Source organism: Mus caroli, unplaced genomic scaffold, assembly GCF_900094665.2.
Source record: "Mus caroli unplaced genomic scaffold, CAROLI_EIJ_v1.1 scaffold_18549_1, whole genome shotgun sequence".
Taxonomy (NCBI): Eukaryota; Metazoa; Chordata; class Mammalia; order Rodentia; family Muridae; genus Mus; species Mus caroli.
The window spans coordinates 5,409-19,315 of record NW_018389120.1 but is presented as its reverse complement, the minus strand read 5'-3'; the positions used below and the strand labels follow the sequence as shown (position 1 = coordinate 19,315).

Sequence of the window (13,907 nt, the reverse complement as noted above, 5' to 3'; positions counted from 1 at the left end):
AAGTCCTTCTTGATGTCCTCTACCATCATCATGAGATATGCTTTTAAATCCGGGTCTAGCTTTTTGGGTGCGTGGGGTGCCCAGGACTAGGTGGGGTGTGAGTGCTCTGTTCTGATGATGGTGAGTGGTCTTGATTTCTGTTAGTAGGATTCTTATGTTTGCCTTTCACCATCTGGTAACCTCTGGAGCTAGTTGTTATAGTTGTCTCTGGTTAGAGCTTGTTCCTCAGGTGATTATGTTAGCCTCTATGAGCAGACCTAGAAGACTAGCTCTCTCCTTAGTTTCAGTGGTCAGAGTACTCTCTGTAGGCAAGCTCTCCTCTTGCAGGGAAGGTGCCCAGATATCTAGTGTTAGAACCTGCCTCCTGGCAGAAGTTGTGTTCCACTCACCAGAGGTCTTAAGATCCCATGGAGGGTCCAGTGAAGACCTTGGGGGTGTCCAGAAATTCTGCGCGCAAGGAACCTCGGTGCTGGAGTGGACGGAAAGGGACTCGTGCCCTTGATAAGGCCCGGTTATCTGCTTCCTATATAATGCAGTCTCAGGTCCCGCACCCAATTGGATTGGAGCAGATGCTGTGTTCCACTCATCAGAGGTCTTAGGATCTGGTGGGGGATCCTGTGTGGGTCCCTGCGGGTGTCTAGAGACTCCCCGGGCCAGGAACCCTGGTGCTGGAGTGGACCGGAAGGCCTGATTGCCTTCTCTTAGAGTATCCAGTAGGAGGTACAGAGACCTGAGGTGTCGTGAAAAGATTAATTGTAGGGGACAAACCTCCATATCCTGGCTTCCTGACTGCAAATTCAGCTCTAGTCCCGTTTATCCTAGGAGCAGTGTCTCGTGACAAGTTTACCCTGATCACCATACCTAACCTGCTGACATCTATCTGAGTTCTAGCCAAGATGCTGATCTGGATGACAGAATCAAGGAAGGAAAAGAAAACAAAGGCCTACATATATCCCTGACATGTCGATCTATGCTGCTGATCTACGGTTTCTTTGCCTAGTCACGTCACAGTCTTTGACTGGTGTGCTGAGTCCAATTTCACTAATGTGCAGCTTTCTGGTTATCAGAGACCACACAGATCCTAAGAGGATCAAGAACTTTAGGATGGAGTTGGCTGCTTTGTCAGTGGCCATGTTCATAGGATTCCAAGTGTACAATGGCAAGAAGTGAAAAAGATAATGCACTACTAACAGATCTCTTATGAACTCCACTCAAAATTTCTCCTGTATCCCTCTGTGACACCACACTGACCTTCCAAAGATCCTCAAGGCACAAATATACAGCCCAAAATTCTGTACCTGGGGACCTTTTAAATTTTTCAAGCAACCACATTTATTGCCACCATTTACTATCTCAGAGATTAAGGACCCTTATCCATTTCTTGGGGCCTATGTAGTTGCAGCATCGTTTTCCCACTTCTGTGTTCACAGGGGCATCTTCTACTAGGTCTGATCTTATCTTGGTGCCACAGTTTGCATCTGTGGCATGGGATAGCTTCCTTAGCTCTGTGGCTGTTGCATGGCAGGATGTGAGATGGGAAGCAATGGTCATACAGAATGAGAAAGACTTCCTGTATATCAGTAGCTCCCTCCCTGAAGAATACAATGGCCTTGAGGCCAGCTATTGCTTAGGTTCCAATTGGTTTTTTTGCCAGAAGCGTGTTACTGAATAACAGGAATAGAGGAGGCTCTGGGACTTGCTGAGGGAATGTCTTCAGCACAGCCATGGCACCGAGCCCTCCCTTAGCAGAGGCTCCTTAGAAATCTCCATCACTGACTAAATTTCCTTTTCACTGAACTACAATATCACACTTCTTTACTGAAGGTACATATGTGTCTAGTATTTTGATATTTCTTACCATGATAGGTGGTTGATTCATGTACTAAACATGAGTAAAACCTGATACAGAAAATGAAGTGTGATGTCCTCATAGAATTGGCTTACACTGGGCTGAATGCATTGCCTGCTGTGACAAGACAGCAGCCTTGTAGAACCAATTGTATCATAAATTGAGGAGGGTTAGATGAGCTGGGGAGATGGACAGTTCTGTGGGATATAAAGACAAAATGCAGTCCCACCTACTTTCTGGTTGTAGCCTTGATTCCCATGGGAGTCCTCCCTGGATTCCCAGATGTCTACTGTGCCCCTGGGCAATCATTCACAGTTTTCACACCACAGAGGGTAGAGGTTCCAGCACTAGGCACATCCCATGAGTCAGTTCTCAGATGCTGCTGACACTCTAGACATGTCTTCTACAGTCTCATTTTGAAACATGGCCTGACCTCTATAAGGATCATCCTGTCATCTTGTGAGCACACACTTAAACTGGATGGAACCTGTGTCAATGGTCTGTGCAGACTCTGGGTCTGACAAGTTTTCTACCACACTGAATGCTGCACTGTCTGATTTAAAGCTTCTTCCTTCCTTTATATGTGAACCTGCCAGGTTTATGGATATACTCCAATTCTCTGACTGTCCTGAGAGTGTGGTTACTAGAGGGTCTGGAACTAACAAACCATGAGCTCAGTAGAGGTCTTTGAACAACTGCTCTAGTTGGGTACTGAGTGGAGAGTGTTTTCCACTATTGCTCCTGCTGTGACTGCTTGCAACATTTGTCTATCTTTCTCCCTCTTTCCTGAATTAAAATATCTGTTACTGAGTGCACAATGGAGTTTTTCAGGGGCCTTCTGTCTTTACCATAGCTATTCAGTGAGGGTGCTTGCTAGAACTACAGTCCACCCTTTATGAGTTCTGGACTTTTCCCTTCTGCTTTCTAATATTTCCTTTTCAACTTTGCTAATAAGGTACATGATTCTTGCCATCACACACTGCTTCTGATAGTTTTCATCCAAGCCACCCTCACTTATTCCTGGCAGATTTTCCCATGTGTTCCTGAGTGTCCCGGCCCCATACAGCTTTGTTTAAATCTTCTACAGAGAGTTAGACCTGTCCTCAGTGCTTCATTGAGGAAGGTTCACTCTACTGTTCTCGAAACATGGAAGAAGAAGAAAACAGAAGTCAGTGATTGCTGCCTACCCACCAAGTTCATCTGCATGAGGGTTAAGCTAAAGTACAGGACAGGAGGACTCTTCCCTGGTCTGCTCTGTTTCATTTCCTTTATTTCTTTGCAAATAAACTAGAGATTTCTAGCCTTGGCTCACCTCCTCTGACTGCTGTTGTCTAAATTTCCCCAGTTCATTCTCTGGACAGTCTATCAGAGTGACCCTGTGTTTCCCCTCTACCATGGATCTCCATGGTCTTGACTCCTAATCCTCATGCTGGTGTGCAATGCCAGCTAGTTCACCTGAGACAATCTGAAGTGTGTCTACTTATGTGTGTGGAGAAAAGATTGCAGTAACATTTCAGGTGAGATTTGTAGACAGGAAGTATTTAATTGCAACGTGTATTCTTGTCCTTGTTTTTTCTCTTTAAGAAATGAATCCCCTCTAGTTCAGGAAGGCTTGAACTCCTCTGCTTCTCAATGACTAGCATTACAGGTATGCACCACCATGTTCTCCTACATTAGAAGAATTCTGTTAGAGAGTATTTTTAGTATTAAATAATATTTTAAACTGTCTTAGGTTTCTATTGCTATGAAGAAACACCTTAATAGCCTCATGTACATGAATTATACGTCCATTTAACAGAATCAAAGAGAAATAACAACTCCATAGATTTACATAGTAAACTATAATCTAGTTCTCAACAGTGGACTAACCACATCCTTTTATATCAGTGGTTTTAAACATGTGGGTTGCAACTGCCTTGGCAAACCTCTGTATCCAAAAATACTTACATTGTACTTAAAAAACAAATGACAGTTATGAAGTAGCAAAAAAGGTAATGTGATTGTGGGGGTCATCACAACATGAGGAACTGTTTTAAAGTGTTCCAGCATGAGGAAGGTTGAGAAGCACTGCTTTGGATAATCCACTGAGTCACATATGCCAACAGCAGTGAGAAGGCTGTTAATAAGAGATCAGAAAACAAAACAGGTGATCACCAGGGAATCGCTGAACCTTGTTCCAACACTCCCAAGAGGGATATGTCACCTCCAGGCAAATCACAGGCTGTAGGGTGCTGGAAGCTGACATCTCAGAGCAGCATTTCCAACCCTGGGCCCAGAGCCTCCAACCAGGACGTGACTTGTGACCAGCGAGGATTGAACTCAGGGTCACATCACTGCAAGTGACATGAACAGAGGTGCTTGCAAACTTCACAGAACTCTACAGCAGCCAGTCTACACTCCTCTCATTTACAGGTAGTGGATCTCATTCCAAATAGCTGAATAAAGGACCTGCCTAAGGAACAACTATTTCTCCAAAATGTTGAACCTGCATCTGTTGCTACACAGGGTGGGTAGAGCTCTTCTTCATGCCCAGCCTCATCTCCAAAACAATGTAGTTAAATTTTATTGTTCTTCCCACAACATAAAATTTTTAAAAAGTCTATTCATCAGCAACTGATCCCTTACCCAGTTGTCTACAACAAATATATTATCTAAACTTCCAAGATAGCATCAGTGATTTTGATTACTTGAATTCTCATAGTCAGCTTAAGGGCTTCTTAATGCTTCCAAAGTTTTCTATGGAAAATAGGTGGCCATATTAATGACCGACTTCTTCACAATTTGTACATAAAGGACTTGGTCAATGAACATCATACTTTAAAAGAACATTTATTAACCTAGCATCCATTCAGTGTGCAAGATTCTCCTCTAGATGTGAATGCAGCCAATAATGAAAAAAATCAATGGTGTTTGACATCCTCAGTGTGGACAACCTTGAGGAAGTACTGCCTGTGCCCCTTTAGTGACTTATCAATGAGAAAAATTTACAATTAGCCCATTTCATGGGCAAATTTGTTTTATTCCAAATAGTTTGAAGCCAGTAGCATGGATGTCTGTGTTCTAGGCCAGCCTGGTCTACATAGCCACTTTCAGGCCAGCCAGGCTGCATACTGAGATGCTGTTTCAAAAGAAAACTAATATAAAGGGCCCTTGCTGCTCTTGCAGATGGCCAGAGTTGATTTCTTAGCACTAGAGTTTGGCAGTTCACATGTTCCTTAATGCCAGATCCAAGCTTTCCAACTACCTCTTATGGAATCTGAGTACCTGTACCTTACATACATACAGAGACACACAAAAATACATACAAATAAAACTGAGTCTTAAAATTGTTTCTCCATGTATATCCACATCTATCTATCTATCTATCTATCTATCTATCTATCTATCTATCTACATATATATCTGTGCAACTGCATCTTTCTGTATTTCAAATATATAAAAAAATAGATATTTAATTCATCTTATGAGATATAGAATGAGAGAAAGAGTTGTGGTATAGAAATCATATAGGTTTAAAACAGAGATAACAGGTGAGGAGATAGCTGGGATGTAGTTCAGTTAGTATAGGGCTTTGTCCAATACACAGCAAGCCCTGAATTTCATCTCCAGATAGCATAAACCAGATGTGGTATCAGGCTCCATTGACCTCATTTAACCAAAACAAAACCATTGGAGCTGGGGAGATAACTCAGTGAAAAAGAGCACTTGCTGTTCTTTGAGGTTTGAGGTTTGTTCTGACAACCAGAGAAATTCCCAAAGAGTGCTGTGTAATCCTAGATCCTATTGTGAATAATTCCTGAAAGAAAAATGTACCCTGGGAGATTAATAGTGACACTGGAAATTGGAGATCAGAAAAATAGTTGCTTTCAGAAAAATTGGTAATGTTTTCTGTTTGTGCAACATCATATATGACAAGAACAGCCTATGATAAAAGTCTTAGGGCTGGAGAGATGGCTCAGGAGTTAAGAGCACTGACTGCTCTTCCAGAGGTCCTGAGTTCAATTCCCAGCAACCACATGGTGGCTCAAAACCATCTGTAATGGGATCTCATGCCCTCTTCTGGTATGTCTGAAGAGAGCAATGGTGTACTAATACACATAAAATAAATACATAACAGGCTTATTTTGGCTCACAGTTGGAAAGAACTGTTTGTCATAGGTGGGGAGACAAGATGATTTAGTATAGGCTTAAATTTTTCTCAACCTGGCTTTTAATAATATTTCCTAAATGCTTTAACCACCTTTCTTTTTTTTCATTGTGTTTAGCATGCAACTTTATTAAAAACATGTAAATGGGATATGAAAATACACTATATTAATATAATGCACAGAAATATAGCTTATTTAGAACGAATAGGTTCAGTACTGGGTTACATTACAGAAATACCAAAATACCTTAATTTATATTATATAGCACAATAAAAACCAGCAAGTATTCAATCTTTCAAGATGGCTAGCATCCTCAACACAGAGAGCATAAGTTATCAAATTTATAATTATAATAAGCATTCGATTTATATTGAAAAGACAAAAATGTTCAAGGCTTTGTGAGAATATACAGCTACTTAGAGCTTGAGTATTAATCGGATAACTTTATCTCTCACATCAGGGTCACTGTGGTCTGTTAAGTCTTGGAGTTTCTAGTCAAACTCTTTTGCCTCCCGGAATATGGAAATAAGTTCAGATTTAGTGAACATTTCCTTAGTAAATAGTTTTGCCCTATTTTTGAATTGGAAATTTATATTCTCAAATATTTCAATGATATGAAGAATATTAGCTTTTGACTCATTCTTGTGAAACAGAGCAACCAGTGAGGATATTACTTCAGCACTGATCAGTTCTCTTGTATTCGCTTGATTTTTTTGACAAAGACAAAAGGACCCTTAAAATCTGAAACTTGATTTTGACACTTCCTTTGTTTAACAGTGAGATGAAATAGCGAACATAATAGATAACCACGTGGTGACAATCAAATTTCACACTCAAGCTCACTAACAGCTTTAGCTCCTCCACTTGCACAGAGCAGTTCAAAGGACAACAGAGTATGTCCCTACAAACTTTATTTACATGTGCTTCGGTTTCTTTCCCTTCTTCGGGGGCGTCGGGGTCGGCATTTATATTTAAAGTTCTAGGGCATTTCTTAGCATTTGGGTTACTGACAAAATTCTCAATCATAACAGTAATACCAGCATCATGAACAATATCTTGAGTAAATGGGTAAGCAGAACTGATCCCCATTATCATTGTAGCTATCTCATGAATAAACGAATCCCTAGTTAACTTAAGTAGGGCAACAGGTTTATCAAACTCAACAGGCTCTAAACTAAAGGTACAGGATTTACAGCAGCAGGTATTTGGATTGGGTCCATACTTTTCTTTGTCCAGGATTTGGTTTTTTAAGTCAGCTAAAGTCTGGAAGTAAGGTCCACCATAAGGTGGGATCTTGGTCAAAGGTCGAATACCCAGGGGAGTTTCAATTAAGGTTGCAACCAGAGTCCAGTTCCCATCTGGAGGTAAAGATGGCTGCGATTCCTCAATGGGGACCAGGACAATAAACCTGCCCCTTAACCATGCTGCAGCCTTTTTTTTTTTAAGCATAGTCGAATGTATCTGGGGGTTCCGATTCTTCCTCAACCTTTGGTGGGGGCTGATAAACTCGAAGAAGATTTTCTTCTTTACGCCAGAACCAGGACCCTACACTAGGCTCTTCTCCAGTCCAAAACCAGGAGCACACATAATCTTCATCCTCATCAGTGGTGTTGATGACAATACTAGCTTTGTCCCCAGCCCTGGATTTGACACAAACCTCTTTCTTTATCTCAGGCTTGTGCTTAATACTGCGCTTATCAGTAGCCTTGACAGAGCCCTTGACAGATGCCTCAATTCCAGTGTCAACCTTGACTTCAGACTTGGTTACAGTAATGACTACAGACGTAGGCAGAGCATCTGACTTGGTGTGAGGCACTAAAGCAGGCTCTGCCAGGAGTTCTGTCTTAGCCTGAGCCATGACTCTAGCATTAGTCTTATCTTTCTTTTTTTTTACTTTCCAGGTCACAGTCTTGGGCTCAGTGGAAATGGCTGGCTGTGTCCTGGCCACTGCTTCATCCCTAGCCTCAGCCTGGTTCCCCCATTCTTCTTTTGGTTCTGCCTTAACCGCTTTAGTGGTCTGATTCTTGGCTTTTCCTTTAGCATTGGCAGAGCTATTGGTTCCAGGTTTTGAGGAAGCCCCCGACTCTTCTCTAGCTTTCCTTTTAGTTTTAGAGCCAAACATAGTTCGAGAGAAAGGCAAAGCTAAATATGCCCCTGTCTCAGCCTTGCCCGAAAGTCAGCCCCAAGTAGGTGTTTTCATATAAAGTCCAGTAGTCATTCAGCCCCCTTTCCAACTACAGTTTCTGCCAATCGTATAGACAGAATGCTTAGGAAGCTCACTCAAGATAAAGGATAGCTGTGCTTTGGCACAGGCCTGTGGAGGGTGGTGGTCTTCAGCCACTCCAAGGCCATCAGATCTGTCACTGAAGTTGGACCTGCGCTCTTGCCAAGGAATTGTCTCCTCCTTTCTCTGTTTCCACTGGCGACAAGCCCTGCAGCAGATCTGGCAAACCTGTTCTGCTTGAATCCAAGGCTGTTTTCTTTTGTGCGTTCTCTCCAGCAGTGCCTTCCCACACAGAAAGGAGGCAGGCAAACACCATAGGCAGTCCACCGCAGGGAGCAGAGACAATGGCTGCGACTGTATTTAGGAGCTTGCCAGGAGCTTGGGTTGTAGGACAAGATGAAGGGCCATGACTAGCAAATTACTGTCACCTTTCCGTACCCACTCCTTTCTCCGGTCCCTCATAAAGCGACTACATAGCTACCTACATCCGCCAGGAGCCTTTAACTGCCTTTCTATCCCACCATTCACCAGAGGTAGTGTGAAAAAGGGATATTAGGATTCAGGCAAAGTGGACTGGTTAGAAATTGTTCTTTGGAGTAAATCCCATTTGCATTGTCAGATTAGCAATTCAGTTAACAAGTCAACAACAGAAGCTCAATACACTTACAAATACTTCAGCAATCTATAAACAGGTCAGTTTGGTAGGTTCCAGATACGAAACACCAATCAGCAGTGGTGGCACACCTTGCAGGAACAGCCAGGACTCAGCCAAATTGACATGAGTCAGCAGGAGAGATTTGGAAAACCAGGAACACTAGAAGCTCTCACCTGTGCCTTTCTCAACAAATCGAAGATCAAGACGTGTGGCAAAGCTAGTTCTACAGGCAAGTCTCTCTCACAGTCCACTGAATTCTATTTATACTCCCCGCAACCATCAGGGGTCTTGCTCATGAGTCTGTCTTTGCATAACTCCATGTTAGTCTTTACCAGCTGACATCACTCTGCCAATCAACTGGAGTCCGAGGATACAACAAGAAGCTGCCAGCACACCATCAGGAGTTTTTGGTGCGTGGCTCTTTATAGAGTCCTGACGGACGAAAGGAGCTCTACAACATGTGTAAGATGAATCAATATATGCCGGGAATGAGTGAAGAATCCTCCATCACGAGTCCTTTCATATGTTCACTCTAGCAAAACACCCTTTCTCCTGTGTCTGCTTTAGCAAAATGTTCCTTCACGTGTCTGCTTTAGCAAACCATATTTTTAATATTATCTGCTCCAGAAAAGCATTCCTTCATGTGTTTATCCTACCAAAGCAGCATCTGCCAACACAAGAATTTTCCAAAGAATCCCTAAGTTTCCACTTCAGTATAGCATCTTTGTGGCAGCAGGATATGAGGCTGCTGGCTCTGGTCTCAGCCAATCAGGAGACTGAGAACCAGGAATGCAGAGCTCACCTGGCTCCTCCCTCCCCTCTTGTATTTAGTCTATGGCTACAATCTAAGATTATAGTGCCACCTTCCTTTAGTTAAATCTGTCATCAAATGCCTTTGAAGGCATGCCCAAAGGTTTGTCTTTTACATGACCCTAAATCCACTCACCATGACTATGGAGATTAACCATTCCAGATAGTCTATGAGAAACAAGAGCAGCTATGGTTGATTGATTGATTGATTGATTGATATATTGATAGATAGATTGATTGATTTGTGACTTGCTCAGAAGAGGATAAAAGGGACCTAAAGGAAGGACTTCAGCTATGATAGAGTCCAACCAAAACCTGTTCACAGCAGGCCACTCCTGAGTGAATCTGCTGTTTGTTGGAGTTGCTGTGCACTGCAGACACTGGGTGCTGCAGCTGCTTCTGGTGCTAAGGGAGCAGATGCTGGAGGCTCATTTTGCAAGCACCTGGCTAGGAGCCTACAAGACACAGAAATGCCATGCTTTCCCTTCATGGTGCTCTACTGCCATCTACTGGACAAGCTTCAGAGTCAGCTGGCAAAGAACAGATCACTAAGAGCTCAGGATCATTTCTGAAGCTTAGATGCAGTATAAATAATTTCTCGCACAACAGGAGCAGTACCCGGACTTTTTTTCCTATTTATTTATTTATTTATTTATTTATTTATTTATTTATTTATTTATTGAATGTATATGAGTACACCATTGCTCTCTTCATACACACCAGAAGAGGGCATCAGATCCCATTACAGATGGTTGTGAGCCACCATGTAGCTGCTGGGAATTGAACTCATGACCTCTAAAAGAGCAGTCAGTGCTCTTAACCGTCAAGACATCTCTCCAGCCCAAGAAACACTTTAATTCTTGATGAAAAACTCATCTGTTATTGTGAGTTTAAAAAACTTCCTGTACGTTAATCCCCGCCCCCGCCCCCCATCGAGATACTGTTTTGTTAATGGGCCAAAGCACTGTCTTTGAGGAGCTGAACTAATAAAATACAGACTAGACTTGTTCTTAAATTTTTCTCTTTTCACCCATACATATGCATTTCATATATGTACCTGTTTATGCAAATATATATATAGATGCACACATATATGTAATTAAAAATAAAAGGACACAATACAATCTTATATTGTGTATTCTTTACTCACTAGCATAAGTATTTCCTGGTACATTAAATATTCCTTCAAATGATTCACAATATATTCCACCATACGGTTGCAGTATGCATTATTTATCTGTTTCTCTAGCCAACATTTTAAGCTGTTTCCAACATTTTTGCACAGTAAAAAGCTTCAGTAAACAGCACAGCAGAGGACCTGTCCATGTCTGTTTTCATCCATCAGTTTTAGAGCTGGAGTGAACTGGCTGAGGTTTTCATGAATATTATCTAGGGCACATATAAATCCTGAAGACGATGCCTGGCACACGCAGGCATCTAATAACCAGGTGCTATGAATAGGAAATCAAGTAGCAAGGAGAACAGATGAACTGGGCTCAGCAGAGAGCCATTGAAGGAGTGTGCCACCTCACCAGCATGAATGGAACTGGGAGGTCTGGGCTAAGGAGCCAGAGACATCTGGGCTTGTTCCCAGCAGCGGATGAGCCTGCCAATAGCTAGAATGAGATAGTTCTGCACTTGGAAGTAAACATGGCAGTACCACCCACTGCGCCCACGTGCAGGCCTGCCGGTTGGTCCTCTTAGGCCTTCTGCTTGATGCTGATCCTACTCCCCATCCAGAGCCCTGAACACTGGCCAGAGAACAAACACCGTGACTCAAGAGTTCTCAAAGTCTATTCATCAGCTAGTGTCTGTCGCTCATGGTACTGACAATATACAGTAAGAATCTCCCATTTCTTGCCTGAGGACATGAGCTGGACTGTGCAGACATGGCCTGTGGGGCTTCATGTGGGCAGCTGACTCACAGAGCAATGGTACTCACTTCTGGGAAGGGGTAGGGGCTGGCATGGCACAGTGGAAAATTACAAGTTTGGTTTTCTCTCTTCTCTAGAGACTACGATGAGAGCAGGAGACCACCCTTTCCCAAGCCCACCCAATTGTACTTGTGACCTGGTACTTGAGACTTGAAGTGAATTCCTTGGAGTGAATCTAGTGCATGCCTTGGCATGGCCAATCTCTGTCCTTTGATGGTAGATTTGATTCTTTAGTGGAAGTCAGGTCATCTGGAGCAGGTAGACGGACAAGAGAAGATGGGGTTCTGGGATATAGTAGAGATAAGAGCTGTGGACACTATAATAAGGGTTTTTTTGTTTGTTTGTTTTGTTTTTTAATGTGCTCAGTCTTCATCTAAAGAGGTGCTGCTCTTGAAGCCAGCACCAAGCAACATGAACATCCGGAGGAGGTACAAAGCCTCCTGGGAAAGGATGTGGGACTGTGACATTCCTTTGGAGGCTTAAGCCCTGGGTTGCTTGTTAAAACCCTGACCAGGCATTCAGTGCTCACTGGGAGCCACAGTAGCACCCACCTCTTCTCTCACCAAGCATTAGAGCATGCCGCTTGAAATGCTTAGTTGGTCTAACAAAGCCAGTTCTTTACAAGGGTTTTGATTCCATGTGGACAAGGGTGCAATTCTCCTTCCTTCCGTATCTTCAACCACCTACTGGAAGACACCTGTGTCAGTCCTTCAGGCTGCCCTGGAGGAAAACGGCTCGAGCAGCAGCAAGGCTCAGCTAAGCTTCTTTGGATGTCAGCTGGACAGGAGCCAGCCAGCTGGGAGGTCTGCAGCACCTCGCCCCTAAAGGGTGCCCTAGCAGAGTCTCACTTTCTTCCCCAGGCCTGGGAGCCCCACCAGCATCGCGGGTGAGCTGGTGCCTAGTCCTCTGGGATGGGCGTTTTGCAATTCCCATGGTAGATCTTGACGTGGCCCTCACAGTGGAAGTATGCCTGGAAGACATCGCTGTAGCCATGGTCCCTCCACCAGGTGCACAGCTGCCGGTTCCAGGTGCAGTCCAGCACATGGAAGAATTCAGGGTGCTCCATGCCAATTATGGTGAAGAAGTCCTGGTCCCCCAAGTGACCCCGGAAGTGGTACTTGTCAGCAAGCTGCTGTACCCACGCAGGCTCCAACAGATGGCTGTAGAGCAGAGACTGGCGCATGGCCTCCAGGTTCAGCAACATCACTCCACTGTTGAAGCCAGGGAGTCCTTCAGGCGGAGGGTCCCCAACTCTGGTCTTGGGGTTCTCATGGTGGAACTGCCAGAATGTGTGCCTGTACACAGGCTGCATCTCTCTGGCTATGCCTATAACAGCACCTGGCAGGAAGTTGTAGAACTCCTCAAACAGCTCTCGGATGTTGGTCTTATACTTCAGGTCAAGGTCCAGCTGGATGATCCTCGGGATCTCTTTGGGCATGATCTAGTGCATGGCAACCGAGAGGAAGAAGATGGAGTCGCTGTAGTAGGTTCCCGAGCAAGCACTGAAGTACTTCTGCATGGCCTCCACGACGGGGAAGAGCTTATCTGTCAGCACAGCAACATCATGGAAGATGACCTTGCACTTGAAGCCGGCGGCGAGCGGCAGGAGCTCCCGCAGCAGGGCTTTGGCCACCTCGCGGCTGGCCTCTTCGCTCACGAAGTGGAGATTAAGCACCTCGTGCGCCTCGAACTTGGCGAGGCGCAGCAGGGAGCTCAGCGCCACCCGAGCCTTGGCCTGCAGCAGCGCGTTGTGCTCCGTCTGCCTTGGTGAACATCATCAGCAGGTGGTAGTCCACCGGGACCACCACGCCGCCCTCCAGGCTCTTGGCCTTGACCCCGGAGGCCGGCGCCCCGGAGCCCCGGGCCAGCTCCGGTGCGGGCGGCGTGGGCGCGGCGGCCCCGGCGCGGGCCTCCTTCAGCCTCTTGGTGGCGCTGGAGAAGGTCTCCGGGCCGGAGCCCAGGTAGTAGAAAGCGCACACCGCCAGCGCCGCGGCCAGCAGCAGCGCGCAGTAGTGCGAGCGCACCGCGCCCAGGCGCGCCATGGCTCCAGCGCACGCAGCTCCGCCTCGGAGGAGGCCCAGCAGCCGAGCCCACTCAGAGCAGCACTCTAAGGCCCCAAGCCCCGCAGCCGGTGGCGGCCATGGACTTTTTAATCAAACAAAAAATCGGAGGGAGATCACAAGTCTATAAATATAGAAATATGATGGTATTGATGCACTGCAATGCTCATGAAGTACTTTGGCTCTTTTGCTTTGTAATCAGTACGTTAAAGAGACATTCACACATT

At 44.7% G+C, this 13,907-nt stretch overlaps 2 pseudogenes across 1 annotated transcript; both read right to left on the bottom strand.

Moving 5' to 3' along the window:
• Positions 1-6,394: 6,394 nt before the first annotated feature.
• Positions 6,395-8,119, bottom strand: LOC110287950 (annotated as a pseudogene). The gene has a single exon (XR_002377261.2). The product of XR_002377261.2 is annotated as an armadillo repeat-containing X-linked protein 5-like (transcript).
• A 4,399-nt stretch (positions 8,120-12,518) lies between these two features.
• On the bottom strand, positions 12,519-13,695 carry LOC110287949 (annotated as a pseudogene).
• Between the last annotated feature and the right edge of the window lie 212 nt (positions 13,696-13,907).